A 14554-nucleotide genomic window follows, 5' to 3' on the forward strand; every position below is an offset into this window, starting at 1 on the left:
GTCATAAAATGAGTCAACAAACATTTAAAAACATAATGGAGAAAAAAACAGAAAACAAAATCCCAGATAGTAGCAACTCAGTATAGTATTATTTTGTGAAGTATTTTCAGTTTTGTAAAACTGTGTACATATAACCATAAATATTTGTTACCGCATTAGGATATAAGATGAATTTGTTACTGTAGGTTGTGATCAAAAAAGTTTGGAAGCCACTGACTGTACTCTGGGCTCCTGGGACTCCTCTCTGGAGCTGAGACTTGTGTTTCATACAGAGATGAAAGATGTGGCCTCTGTTCTTATAGGACTCCTAGTCATGGGGGAAATTGACGTGAAAATGGTTAAAATTCAGTGCGATAAGAGCTCTGAGATGAATGAGCGCAGGGCGCTTTGGAGGGGGGATGTCAAGAAAGGTGGCATTTGCTCTGGGTCTTGCGGCTGAACAGGGGTGTATTTGGCAGCCAGAAAGGGAAAGGCGATCTGAGGAACACCGAGTACAAAGGCATGAAATGAGTTGCTGCTATCATGTTCCTCATAGGTTTGTTCTCCAGGTGAAGTCAGGACCTAAGCAAACATTGGCTACTGGGTTTTGTTTGCTTTCCCTGAAATCAAACAGACCAACCAAGTCACTAACAAACACTGAGCTGGTGTCACTCTGGTGCTAACTTATAAATCTCTTTGACCACTGACCCAGCACAAGTTTTTTTGGTCCACTTTCTGGGAAGTGTTCAACGGTCTCGCCCTGAGCCAACTTTTATGATGCAGGAAGACGCAAGTCTGTGTGTAATGTCCTGGTCAATGACCGGGGAAGAGAAAGCTATTAAAAGGGTTGTTCATCCATTTGGTGTCATGCAGCCTGACCAGCCCCTTTGTAATTCCCATCATCTGGCTGTCAAGAGTAATAAGAGGAGATGCCCATGATATGACTTACTGGGCTGATCTTTAAAAGCTGTGACTGTCCCGTCTAATTTTAGCCTCAGCCACACCGAGAATACAGGGGGACCATTAAATCTTATAGAGCTTAGGAGGAGGTGGAACGGTTCAGAGCTGGGAGACAGAGAACCTGGGTGAATCTTAGCTTATCATTTGATTGCTGTGAAAGCATCATTCCACCTTTCTGGGGCTCAGGGCCCTTCTGTAAAATAGGGGTGATAATCATTTCTCAGGGCTGTTGAGAGCAAATGAGATACTCGTGAAGATGCTTTGTAACCTGTTAAGGGATATAGAGCTGCTAGATTAACTTTGATACTCCTTCTAGGAAAGCTGCTGCTAAGGCACATGTTGCTAAGTTCATTAAGTTTCCCTTCATGGACTCAGTGAGTACGGCCTTCAAAAGCTCTTTATAAAGCTCTTCAAAAGCTCTTCATCGCGTCATAGAGAGGCTCCATTATGACTGGGGAAACCTGTCTGGCATACGCATTGTATAAAAGTCACCACCACGGGCACCTCGAATCCAGAGTCCTCTTTGTAGCTGTCCGTCCATCCAGTAGACACTGATTGTGTCCCTGTTGTATACCAGGCACTGGGCTTGGGTGCTGTGGACGCTATGCTGAAGGTCATACAGACTCTGGCCCCATGGGACTTACATCCCTTTGAAGGAGACCAGAAAGTAACACACTCTCACAGAACCTTCGGGTAAATACTAGATATTCCGGGTCTTTAAGGAATACTGTCACAGAGAAAAACACCACCATGAGCGAAATCACTGAGGCTTTCCACCTGACATTTTCCAGTGGGAGCAGTGACTTGCTCTTCCGGAACGTCTCCACCATTGTCTCTTCTCTCTTGTTAGGCAAGTTTTGCACTGAACGGAGATGCTTTCCTCGGCTGTGTGGTCGCCAGCAGAGGGCGCACATGGCCCTTTTTGGAGACCTTCCTTTCTGAATTTGCTCACTCATACTGCAAGGAATTTAAATTGAGTTAAATCTTCCAAAACAGGAAGCCTCTCCACAGTTATTTCCTTTTGTGCCCTCTACTTATAATGCTGCCCGGGAAAGGGGAAGGGAGCAGTCAACCTATTTTTCTCTAACAAAAAATATGTATAATTATTTTTAGAGATACATACATTTAAAACTTTCCTTTTTAGGCCTATACACAACATGCAAATTTTAATAAAACCGTGCAGAGGGTTTTGACGAGATTAGCATAAGAAATGTTACATATTAGATTATGCAGTTAACTCACCATCACCTTCTATTTCCTGTTTATTCAAAAAAGGAAAAAGAAGGTTTTTTGTGCTTTTTCAAAACTCAGGGATTTTTTTTTTTTTTTTTTTTTTTAGTATTTAAAAGTGAAGAAACCTTTCTACAATTGCCGGCCAAACTCCAGTACTTAAAACTTTAATTTTTACGTGAGTAGTGTCTGATGAATTCAGGGGACCAGTGAGAGTTGAATTTCAAACCCTCCCCAAATAATTGGGAGTTAGTATTGCCTTTGTTCTGACCTCAGGAAATAGTTATTATAAAGGTCTTTCTCTATTTGGAGAAAAGCTTTGTATCTTCTTTTTTCTGCAAAAAGCTATACTGTTTCCATGTAGTTGATGGCTTGGGCAGGGCTAAACAGCTGCCTAGGGGCTGCGGGGAAAGCCTCAGGCAGAAGCCCCCGTACCAGGGGGTGTAGAAGGGCCCCTCAAAAGCCGTGGGCTCCGGAGACTGTTAGGGGCTGGAGGGTGAGCCCCTAGAATCGACGCTGCGCAGCCTCGTCCCCGGAGCTCAGGCAGGTGCACCCCATCTTCTTGATGAGTTTCACCTGCTCCTCTAGGACACGGTTCTCGGGCAAGTCCGAGAATGCGCGGGCAGAGCCCAGGGCTTGCAGATCCCGAAGCGCCTGCCTCAGGTTCTTCTCCTGGGCGGGGGTGCTTCCATGGAATTCAGGGTTTTGCCCCGTCGGCTCTGGGAGGCTTCGGCTCCTCCTGGAAGAGGGCGCGGCCGCGGCGCGGGTTTTGCATCAAGGGACTCAGTGCCTTGGCCCTGGTCCTCAGCCCAGTCTCACGGAGGAAATGCCACACTGCAGCGGTGGGAACAGAGGCCCAGAGGGACGTAGGGTAGAAGCCCGCAGACGCAGGTGGGCCAGGCAGCTGGACTCCGCCTCCCCTGGGTGCAATGATTCTGCAAATCTGGGAGCTCATAGCTGGTCGGCAAGAGGGGCGCAGCTCCGAAGCGGGTGGGGGGGGGGGGTACGGGAGGCAGGGGGCGGTGAGGACGGTGGGGAAGCTTGTCCCTGCAGAGGAGGTTGGAGGGTGGTCGGGGGCTGGAAGAAGGGGTCTCCCTGGGTGTGTTCCGTCCAAACACTGTTGCAGCAAGAGAGAGGCCCAGGGGACCCCTGGGCGCACTGACCAGAGAAGAGCTTTCAAATATTTAGAAAAGAAGAGGCATTGGGAACTGTCAAAGGCAGGTTTCGCTGGAGAAAGATCAGCAGTTCCGGGACCGACTCCCTGTGAAGCGTAAGGCGGGATGACTGATCTTTTCCTTAAGAGCAGGGATGGTGAGTGCCTGTGTGCCACAGGAAGATGTTTCCAGAAGGAGGGTATGTCTGTCCCCTTCTCACGGCCCTTTAATATTAGTTAAATGCTAAGGAAATTCCACTCGCTTGATGTGACCTTGACCCTCACGGAATTTGTAACCTCACTTGTGAGTTGAGGTTTACAAAAGTAAAAGTCAAAGGTCCTGTTTTAGGGGTGACAGAATTATGCCGGTGACCAGGGGCAAGGGGCTTCATCTCCCCATGGCTCCGTCTCTGCGGTACAACGAGAGGTTGAATTAAGTAGCTGTGAGGTCCAACATTGTCTGATCTCTGCATCGGAGAATAATACTTATTAAAATAGAATTCCAATACCTACCTTTATCCCTTTCTTAAAGACTCAAGGGAAATCGGCTCAAACCCCTGTCCTTCACACAATCCGATTCCTCTACAGGGGCCTTGGGGGGACAGTGACCCGTGTTTCTTCAGGCGACCCCTGAGTCTGCGTGCCTGTTGGCACTGGGTTCCAGGATGTGCTGATCCATTTCTGTACCATGAGCTCCCCTGACCAGACCCCTCTCTCTGGAATTCCACGGCACTTAAACATAGACAAATAACAGACTTTATTGAGGCTTCCAGACAAGGGGAGGAGTTTACATGTAGGAGGGCGGCAGCTTAAAATACAGACACTGTTGCTCTTAACCTGATGGGGAGTCACCCCAGTGGCTCACTTCCTCTAGCTGCCTCCCACCAGGTGGTTTTGCTGCCCCTTTTCCCTTCTCCGGTCTCCGACCCCCTCCTCCCTGGCTTCTGGCCCCCCACCTTCCAAATACCTGTACCCATCTCTTCATTTCACTTGGCGGCTTCAGGTCTAGACCACACCCCTGCGCCTCTACTTCCCTCAAAACTTCGGGGTGGTTTTCCTTGAAAGGAACTTTAGTGGCCATGTTGAGAAATAGAAAATTTGTCCCCTTTGCTCCATCAGGGGTTTGTGTGCTGAGCTTCCTAGCACCCAAAGCAAAGAGGGAAAGTGTCAGTTACAAGGTTCACTGTGCTTGTCAATTCAAAAACAAACCAGCTGTTGCCCCACTGTTCACGACAATGGAACATAGTGTATAAGTCACTCTTGATGTGGGAAACAAAGGCAGAAAGAAATGTAGATAAAATTAAATTTCCTTATAATCTGCAGCCCATTGACAGGTACTTGAGACAGGCCAAGAATGACCTGTTTCTTCCAGAAACTGCCAACTCTCTCACTGCATTTTTAGAGGGAAAAAGAACCTTAGCTTGACAATAGCTAAGCCTCCAGGATCCTGTGCGTCTTCCTGAGCATATGAAAATCTTTTGGGAAAATTCCCCTTGTCCTTCCTTCCCCCAACTCCTCACGATCCCAGTCCAGCTCAGGGGTCCTGTCCCTGTGCTTTAATAAGACCATGTGTTTGCACCAAAGATGTCTCAGGAATTCTTTCTTGGCCATTAGATCCAAACCCCAACACTTCAAGCCACATCAACTCTCACCCACCTGCCTTTATTGTGGTGGACCCTGTGAGAAGTAAGGGAGATGATTTATTTTCAGAAATACCAAATAAAAGCTGTGCTGTCTAGTTTAACTGTAGGTTTACAGTCTCTTATAAATATGTACAAACTTCCCCCTTCCCCAGTGGAGTCCCAAGTCCTTAGACACTTCACTCCCTGGCTCTTCCTCCCCTCTGTTTTGCCGGCTTATTTTTGCAGGCTTTGCAATGAGCATGCACCAAAGAATAAAGGGAGAGGGGACTGAAAGCCTCTGCATCACCAGGGAATGTACATTTGTTCCAATCATACTACTTTTTGCCTTACGTGGGCATGGGTGACTTCTGGGTAAGACTGTAATCTCTGTAGTACTCAGCCAATGAGGAACCAGGGGAGGGTCTTACCTCTGTAGTGGTCAGCCAATGAGGAACCAGGGGAGGGACTTGAGTGCTAGGAGATAAATTGTCTGCTGTAACTGCCCAGAGTGTGCCTGTCCCTCAGACACTGGCTTTTTCAAGAACGTTGACTAAAGCCTCACTTCACTGTCTGTGCTCAGTCTCCACATCCCTCCTTTGATTGGGTCAATGGGCTTATTTCTAACAAATTGCAACTTTGTTTTTTCCAAATTAAAGGCTATTATTAATTCCTATACCTAAAAAGCATTTACTAAGTACCAAGAAGGGCTCTAAGTGTTGGATAGAGAGGAACATAGATCAGACATGGTGCCTGACCTCCCAGAACTTACAGTCAAGTGAGCATGGGCAAGCAGGGTGTCAGCTTTAATATGTCGTGTGGTGTAGATGGGAAAGCAGAAGAGAATCTAGACTAGTCTTGAAGGGTTGGCAAGGGCTTCCTGGAGGAGGTGATGTGTAAGATGAGGCTTAAAGGGGAAATAAGATTTATCTGAGAAGAAGGGAGGAAAACAAATTCCTGGCAGAGAGAAGAACAGTACAAACTGTCTGGAGATGAGAGGGATAATCCATAGGGTAACTGACTGTAGTTGATGCTGCAGTGCCCCTCCCAGACCCCTCCGGGTCAGCAGCCCAGCCCCCAGCTGCTGTGAATGTTGGCTGCTACTAGGAGATCACAGCTCAGCTACTCCCTTCTTGGGAGAGTTGCTCTCCATTAATTACGTGTTCCCAAATCCCTGACATGGGCTCTGCTTCCAGGGAAACTGAGCTAAGACAGTGACAAAAGGAAAATTGTTGAGACTGAAATCTTCATATGCACCCGGTTCAATTTGAGCCCCCCTTAACCATTAGCAGGTTAAGGCTTCGCTGACATAAGTTACTAGTGTTTTCCATAAAAATTCACATGTGATCTATCCATTTAAGATTCCTGATTGTTAGGATCACAGTTCATAAAGCTTTGCTCTCTGCTTTATCAGGGTACAGCCAGAATAAAACACACCTCAAAGACATCTAATGTCCTTTGACCTGGGATATGGGAATGGTAATGCCCATAGCTCACAATGACCAACTCTGGCAATGCACACTCCTCTCACCGAGTGAAAACGGTCAGCTTTCTGGTTACGACTCCACCTCTTAGAAGTCTGATTACTGTGAATCGATGACCACAGCAGCCATGGATGCAGTGACAAATTACGTTTCAGAACCTAGAAGACCAGACACTGAATTAAGTTAACTGGAGACTAACCCCAAAGTGTTCCATGCTTTCCTCTCTCCTCTTATCCCGTAGATATCAAGGTGAATGGCTTACCGTAGTGGAGCAGGATGGCAGCCGGCCATTGAAGGGTGAGTAGAAAGAACGACAAAACTCACTGTGAATCAAAGCAGCGGAACACTTCCCCACCACTGCAATGTGCTTTTTTGTTTCTTGCTCCCAGGCAATAAGTATAATCCATGAATTAAAGATAATTAGTGTCCTTATAGAAAATGCAATTGTAATTATAGACATTTAAGCGCATTTAGTGCATTGGAGAAGAATCAATTGTTGCACCATTCACAGAGGGTCCTGCTGCCTGGGGGGCAAGCTCTATACTCTCAGCGACTCGATAATCATTAGAATCTGGGGTCTAAGGAAGCCTGGATCCTGGGGGACCGTGCAATCCCTGTAGTACAGAATGAAACAGTCAACCTTCAATGTGATGGAAAACCTCCAGTTCATAGACTAGGTGAGCTGGGGGCCCAAGTCCCCTGGGTAAACCTCTTCTTTCCCTGCCTCAGGAAAGGCTCACACGCACCTTTGAGGTACTAGGCACTTGGTACCAGGAATATAGACAGTAAGTCTAACCCTGCGGTCCTGCCTTCTCAGATCTTATGGTCTATGTGGCAGGGGTGGGCCATACATCAAGCCAAGCAACACAGCACGGAAAGTGTCCTGTAGGGAACGTGCTTGGGTGTGGCTCCCTGCAGAAAGTGACTTTTAATCCGAGACTGGATGGTGGTGAGGGCACTCAAAGTGTATGTTTCAGGCAGAGGGCTGGGGTGAGGAGCTCCATACTCCAGACCAAACACAGCCAAGACCTAAGGCAGGAGAAAGCATGGCTCACCGAGGAACTGAGAGACAAATTCCCAGTGGCCGGTGTGCAGGGATGAAGTGCGAAAGCCGTAAGAGAGGCTGTGAGATGCAGCCGAGGCAGTTAGGCTGGAGGCAGCTATATTTAATTTAGATGAGAGCCCCCTCAAAGGTGTTAGTAAGAAATAACAAAACCTGATCTCGAGAAATATAGATTCTTCTACTGTCCTTCAACATTTCTGGGGAAGGAAATGTCGTAGCTTCTTTGGGTTACTTAATCTACTCTGTAACTACAAGACTACGTTTGATTTTACCTAAGCCTTTTGCACTATGGCTGCACTGGGTCACTCTATACTTCTGTCTAAGTTCCTTTGTTGATCTCCAATCGCTCATGGATTAATTCCACACCCCTCAGCATGGCGTCTAGGATCTTTCTCAATGGCCCCACCTAGCTCTGCCCCCACTCTCAGCCCCCATCCATGCCTGCCTGGCTCAGGATGTTTGGTAGTTATCTGTTAAATGAAAGAAGGATGGGTTGCCTTTGGACTTCTATCTCGGCAGTTTACAGATTTGCCTCCAGGCCATCGTGCTTTGTGTGTGTTGACCCACCTCCCTCAACTGCACTGGCCCCTGATCCACCACGAGGCTCTCTGTTTCCCTTTGTCAAGTCCGCTCAGAAGTCCCTCCTCTGAGAATTCTTCCCTTGGCAGGGCTGACTGATCCTCCTCTGGGTTCTCGGGGCTCTTTCTACCTACAGTTGATTCTTGTTATTCTTGGTGATCGCAGTCTATATGGTCATCTAGTCATCATGAACACTGAGCACATGCTGAGCCACTGCTCCTGGGGAAGCACATGGTAAGTGTCCTGAGAGCCTCTAGTTCTAACATCTATGCCAACCAATCAATATGCAACCTTGTTTTATGGGTGTTTCTATTTAAAGATGTCTTATTTCATATATATTGCTGGTTCATACACTGAACTCACGGCCAACAGCACTGTAACTCGTGCCCAAATGAAGCTTATATAACGTGTATTTTCCCCGTAAGGCACATCGCAGTCTCTTTGCTTAGTGACAATAGACTTCAGTACTTCAGCACTATGCTTTGGGACCATTTGAAACAGTGAAATCACCAACAAAAGCACAAAAATGCGAAAAACACAGCACTAAATAGACCACGAAAAGGACCCTCACTTAAGTAGGATCGCTGAAATAAGACAGAGTACTGGCTTGTTCAGCTTCAGCTGGGGACATGCACCCCGGGCAACACAAATGTCTCACTACTTTGTGCATGTCCAAGAATGACCCCTAATACGAAGACACTCCAAGTATTGATTTTAGGGTTATAAATACATTTTAGTGAGTAGGAAGATCCATAAACATAGAATCTGCGAATAATGAGAATCGAATGTGTTTTCATTATAGCATTTATTACTCCAAATTGAAGTTCATAACTTATGTGTCTGTTTGTTCTGCTGGAGTCCATGACCAACTGTGAGCGCCTCAAGTAGTGAGCGTGCAGTCAAAAATAAGGACGACCAAACAGGGAGATCTTTCTGTGAGGCACTACATCTGCATCTTCGCACAGCTCTCTGAATTGTGTAATATTATCATCCCCACTTTACAGACGGGGAAACCGAGGCCTAGTGGCGATTGTAATTCTTGCCCAGAGTAACATAGGAAGTAGTGGAGGAGGCAAGATTTGCACACAGAGCTCTCTGACTCGAGCCCACGGGCTTACGTGGTGGGCTATCCCGCCTGTGAATTTAAGCCCTTGTGGAGAAATGTCTGGAAAGGAACTAGAAGAGCTTCAGCAGAAGCCGCCAGGGGGCCTCTGAGAGTGTCCGGAGACCCCCCTGGAGAGAGGGAAGGAGGAGCCACTCGAGGAGGCAGCCAGGCTGATGGCCAGAGCTCTGTGTGTGGCCGCAGGACAAGTGAGTTCACTCACTGGCTGGAGAGGCACACGGCCAAGACTATTACTGTCTGAAAGGAAGGGTCTTCTGCATATGGGGAAGACAAGAAAGGTCTGTTCTCCGTGGTGGCAGGTGACTTGTCTGAACTACTTGCCCTGCAGGGACCTTGGTGGGGACTCAACAGCACTCAAACAACAAGGCTGGTACCCAGACAGCAAAGTGTGGGGCCCAGAAGGGGCAGGACCCTGGGACGTGCTCTACACCTGGTCATGTGAGAAGCGGAGAGGCCATGCTTTGGCTACCCAGGCTCTAGAAGACCACGTGTAGCGCGAGGGAAGCCCCCACAGGGAAGACGCCTCAGTAATCATCCCCCACACTCTCCGGGGTCTGAGTGGGGGCCTCGGACCAGGCCAGGGCCCTGGCTGTTGACCATCTGCCGTTCTCTGCTGAGCCTTGAGGAACTGGATATAAAAAGAAGTTATCTCCTTGGGGACAGGGACAGCGTAACTCCTCCGGCCAGAGGGGAGCTGAGACTCAAAGCCCTACTTGTGGCCTGGATGTTCTGATGCTGAACGTAAGTTCACTCCATTCCCAAAAACACTGTCACCATTCACACCATGAGCTTCTCACAACCTTCCTTTGAGTCCTTCCAGTGATCACGGGGGATGAGGGGAGCCAGCTTGGAATGTTTGTGGCTGGAAGGAGACTCTGGAATGTCTCCAAGGAGACCAATTTCCACATGTCAGAGCAAGTTGTCAGATCTTTTCAGGAACCGAAAGGCCAGGATCTCTCGAGAAGGGGCGGCCACTGCATACGCACATTTCCATATTGCTTCCTGCCGGAGGGAGTGCTTGGCATTTGTCTCTGTTCCCCCCCCACCACCAACATAAGACGAATACAGGACCCGCGTTTCCCTCACAGGCCACCTGCCTGGGCTGCTCTGATGAGTCCAACCTGAGGAGGAACCCTCCCCCCGCCCCCCACTCCCAGAGCTTCTAAAGTAACTGACCCTCTCTGAGGCCACCGTCCCACTCCCCCCCTCATTCTGAGAGCAGTGTCACACCTGAGAGCAGTGACAGCCGCAGCCTGGCTCTGTGGGCAACATTTTCACCTTTAAGAAATTCTTCCTTGACTATACTTTCTATTATTCAGATCCAATCTAATTTCTCCAAGGCCTCGGCCTATGGAACTTGGGATCACTTGTACAGCGAGAACAGATCTGGTCAAAATGACAAAGTGGATGACATTTGTTTCCTTTGACCCACACCACCCAGCTCTCTTTCTTCTCTAGAAACTTCCTGCCTGTGAGAGGCTGCTGACTGCCTCTTCTCTGTCTCTTAGGCAGCAACAGATTCTTTTGACCATGATGGGCACTGCATCCTTGGGACTTTCACTATGAAGACACAGTGTATGAATATGTCACCCAAATAAAACAATGTCATCTGAAAATTAAAAAAAAACAGAAACAAAAACAAAAACACCTGAGTCCAGAAGCATTGAAAAGTAACACAGGTCTGGGGCGCCTGTCGGTTAAGTGTCTGAATTTGCCTCAGGTCGTGATCTCATGGTTCATGGGTTCGAGCCCCACATCAGGCTTTGTGCTGACAGTTCAGAGCCTGGAGCCTGCTTCAGATTCTGTGTCTCCTTCTTTCTCTGCACCTCCTCCACTCAGGCTCCGTCTCTCTCTTACACACGGAAAAATTTGAAAAAAAAAAAAAGAACACAGATCTTTTGTGAGGCATCCTAGAAATTCTACTCTGTAGTCCTATAGCAACTTTCTCCTTTCTTCCTTTCTGTCCCTTAAACTTTTCTGCCCTGAGCACTTGGCTGTCACTTATGCCTCATGGCCTAGCCGCCCCACTGATACCCCCTTTTCCTGCTTCCTGGACCTTCTTCCCTCTGCGGCCCCATACTCTGACCCATTTTCTGGGCTTCTTCAGTTTTCCATGTTTACCTGTTCCCCCACTTGTCACAACGAAAGCCTGGTGGTACAGTTACAGAAAGAAGAGTTCTGAGGTGGTAAAGAAGGCCCTGTGTCACAAATAAGGGGACCGGGTCACAGCAGTGGTATTGCCTGGCTCAGACGCGCTGCTCTTGTGGGAACTCTGGGATACGCAGGATGTGTGGTCCCGGTCAAGGTCCATGGCTGCCTTGAGTGGCGCTGGCCTTGCAGGTAGGTGAGTGGGGCAGGGGTATTTTAGGAAAACCTTTTACTGTTCTTAAAATCATCCCAGAAGCACATTCTTTCTGTGGCTTCTAGCTGTTTTGCAAACGTGTAAGTTCACAATCAGGCTCCTGACTACTGTTCTGGTATTACCTCTAGCTACCTGCCCACATGTTTGCTTTACTCGAGCCTTACCTAATCACTAGCATCTTTTTATTTCTTTTTAAACTTTATTTTGAGAGAGAGAGAGAGAAAGGAGCATGAGCAGGGGAGGGGCAGAGAGAGAGAGGGAGAGAGAGAATTCCAAGCAGGCTCCGCAAATATAGTGAACTGTGAGATCAGGACCTGAGCTGAAATCAAGAGTCAGATGCTTCACCAGCTGAGCCACCCAGGTGCCCCAGCATCTTTTTTTAAATTTTTATTATTTTTTTAAAGTTTATCTACTTATTATGAGAGAGAGCACACCCACATGTGGGCATGAGCGGGGGAGGGGCAGAAATTGGGGGGAAGGGAGAGACTCCCAAGCAGGCTCCTCCCGGCCAGCACGGAGCCTGACTTGAGGCTCAAACTCACGAACGGTGAGATCATGACCTGAGCCGAAATCAAGAGTTGGATGCTCAACCAACTGAGCCACCCAGGCACCCCTAAAAGTATTGTGTCATTTTATGCCCAAATGCCCTCACGCCCTCTCTTCTCTATAGTGTGTCCTGTATAGTAATCGCCAGCTACTTCTCTGAATTCCCACTAGATTATACAATCCCAGTTCCTTACAAGGAACCTGACAGATAATGGGCTCTGTATTTCTGACAAAGTCTCAGTTGAGTATCTCTTGTAGTATTTTCTCTCCTCCATGTGAACAATTCTTGTTACCTGGAACATGTATGTTTCATATTATGCATATGAAAGAACTTCCTGGTCTCTCCTCTATACCTTTATTTTCATTTTTCTATGGTTTTATTGCATTCAGAGTGATTTGCTGCATATCTAGGTCAGCCTATGCTGTGCCGTACAACAAAAAAAACTCAGAAAGCAGATCAAAGATTTAGTTCTTGAAACACCTGGGTAGCTCTGTCAGTTAAGCGCCCGACTCTCAACTTCGGCTCAGGTCATGATCTCACAGTTCACGAGATTGAGCCCCATCTCAGGCTCCACACTGGAAGCACAGAGCCTGCTTGGGATTCTCTCTCTGTCCCTCCCACGCTTGTGGTGTCTCTCTCTTTCTCACAAAATAAACAAACAACACTTAAAAAGTTTTATGTCTTGCCCATGTAACAGTTTGAGGCAGGATGGGGGGTTCTTTTGACAGGTGTCCTCCAATGTGTGACCTATATCTTGCGATGCCGCCACCATCACAACGATTATCCAGGGTGTTTTGAGGTCAGGCCTAGGAGTGATAAACTTTGCTTTCACCCCTGTTCCAATCACATGGCTCTGGTGTCACGGCACTTTATCTACTCTATCATATCAACGAAGTTTTTTTCTCAGTTTTCGAATTTTCAGTAATTTTTGGTTCATATTCATATATGTGTTTCTAATTTAATAACCTGTTCTTATTTTAAGTATGCTATTTCTTTATCTCTTTGAGGATTCTAAACTAACTTGCTTTAAACACCTTGGCGAGTTGCACCATTATTTATTTCCTTAGGCATGATTTGCCCTGTTTTGAGGTCTGCTAATCAGCTCTTGTTATTACATGTGTCATTATGTGCTTTGTAATTTTTGTATGAAAGCTGAGGGTGCATGGGAAGTTTTTCTCATGTTTGCTCCTCCCTGTTGAATGATTTCATTATTTGCTTAGCCTGGTCTTCTGAAATGCACACAGTTGGACATTTGATCCATTGTATATCATGGATCCACTTGATCCAGTATTTGGTCCTTTCCATTTTTGGATACCATACATAGGCCCAATTCCTGTTTTTACACAGGAATCCCTGCTTCCTGTCATTCCAATGGGAATGGTTCTAAAACTTTAGTTGAAACTATCTTAGTCCCAGTTCACCAGCGGATGGCTCTGGGTTGGTCCCAGGCTTCCGGCAGGGAGCTGGATTCTGAGTCCCACCCACTTCTGGAACACTCTCGGGCACTTTTCTCATGCAGTGATCGAACACCTGGCCTCCACATCTTCTGTCTGGCCTGTCCTTTGCTTAGACTGCATGGCTTTAGTTCCTGGCTATCTTTTTATAAAGCCTCCTCCTGTCTTTTCAAACAGAATGAATTGTGCACTCCTTTGTGTTACCCAGCACCTACTCTGTTGTGGTTCATTTGCAGAGCTAGACTGTAAGCACTTTGAGGACAGGGATTACACCCTATTTATTTTGCTGCCCTCACCCCTAGGATAAGGGTTGCAGATTAGAGGTACTCAATATTGGTGACACTGAATCTGATATGTTTTAGGGCCTCTGGAGAAACCCAGTTTTTTGTAACCCAGATATGAGTCTTCGGTGATATAACATGATGTTTGTGGAAGATAATTTACAGACGTAACCAAAAGGCATGTATTTGGACTCAGTAAATGATGTTCTGATCTGCCTGTGTGTGTGCTAACTTGTGCAAGGCCTTTTATTTGCTCTCATTTCGTTCCTTTGAAGATATAATTGCTTCTTGGTTCCATATTTCTATTGCTCATTACGCTGTTCCATACCATTTCATTCTGAAAATAAAACAAAATAGGATATTTAAAATTAATGATGTGGGGCACAGCTTTTTGCTTTCCCTCTACCTCTAGGCAGAATCAGCAAATGGCTTGAACACCGGCCATTCCTTTCGTCGGAAGCATCTGGGTTTCATTAGAGTAAGAAAAATTGCTGATTGCGAAGGGAGAGGACCCGGACCTCCCGTAGAAAGGATCACTGGCATGTTTATCCAGTCTTGCTGCCTCTTTCCCAACCTGGAAGGTTTTTAGCGGCCACTTCCGGCCCAAAGCAAGTTGAAGACTCATCATCATTGTTTTTTGAATTTGGAGAGTCCTAGTCAGTATCCTTACTGGCTTCATCTTCAAAGATTAAGAACACGAGCCGTCCCTGGGATAGCACA

The sequence above is a fragment of the Hyaena hyaena genome, unplaced genomic scaffold, assembly GCF_003009895.1.
Source record: "Hyaena hyaena isolate Hyena2069 unplaced genomic scaffold, ASM300989v1 scaffold_36, whole genome shotgun sequence".
Classification (NCBI taxonomy): domain Eukaryota; kingdom Metazoa; phylum Chordata; class Mammalia; order Carnivora; family Hyaenidae; genus Hyaena; species Hyaena hyaena.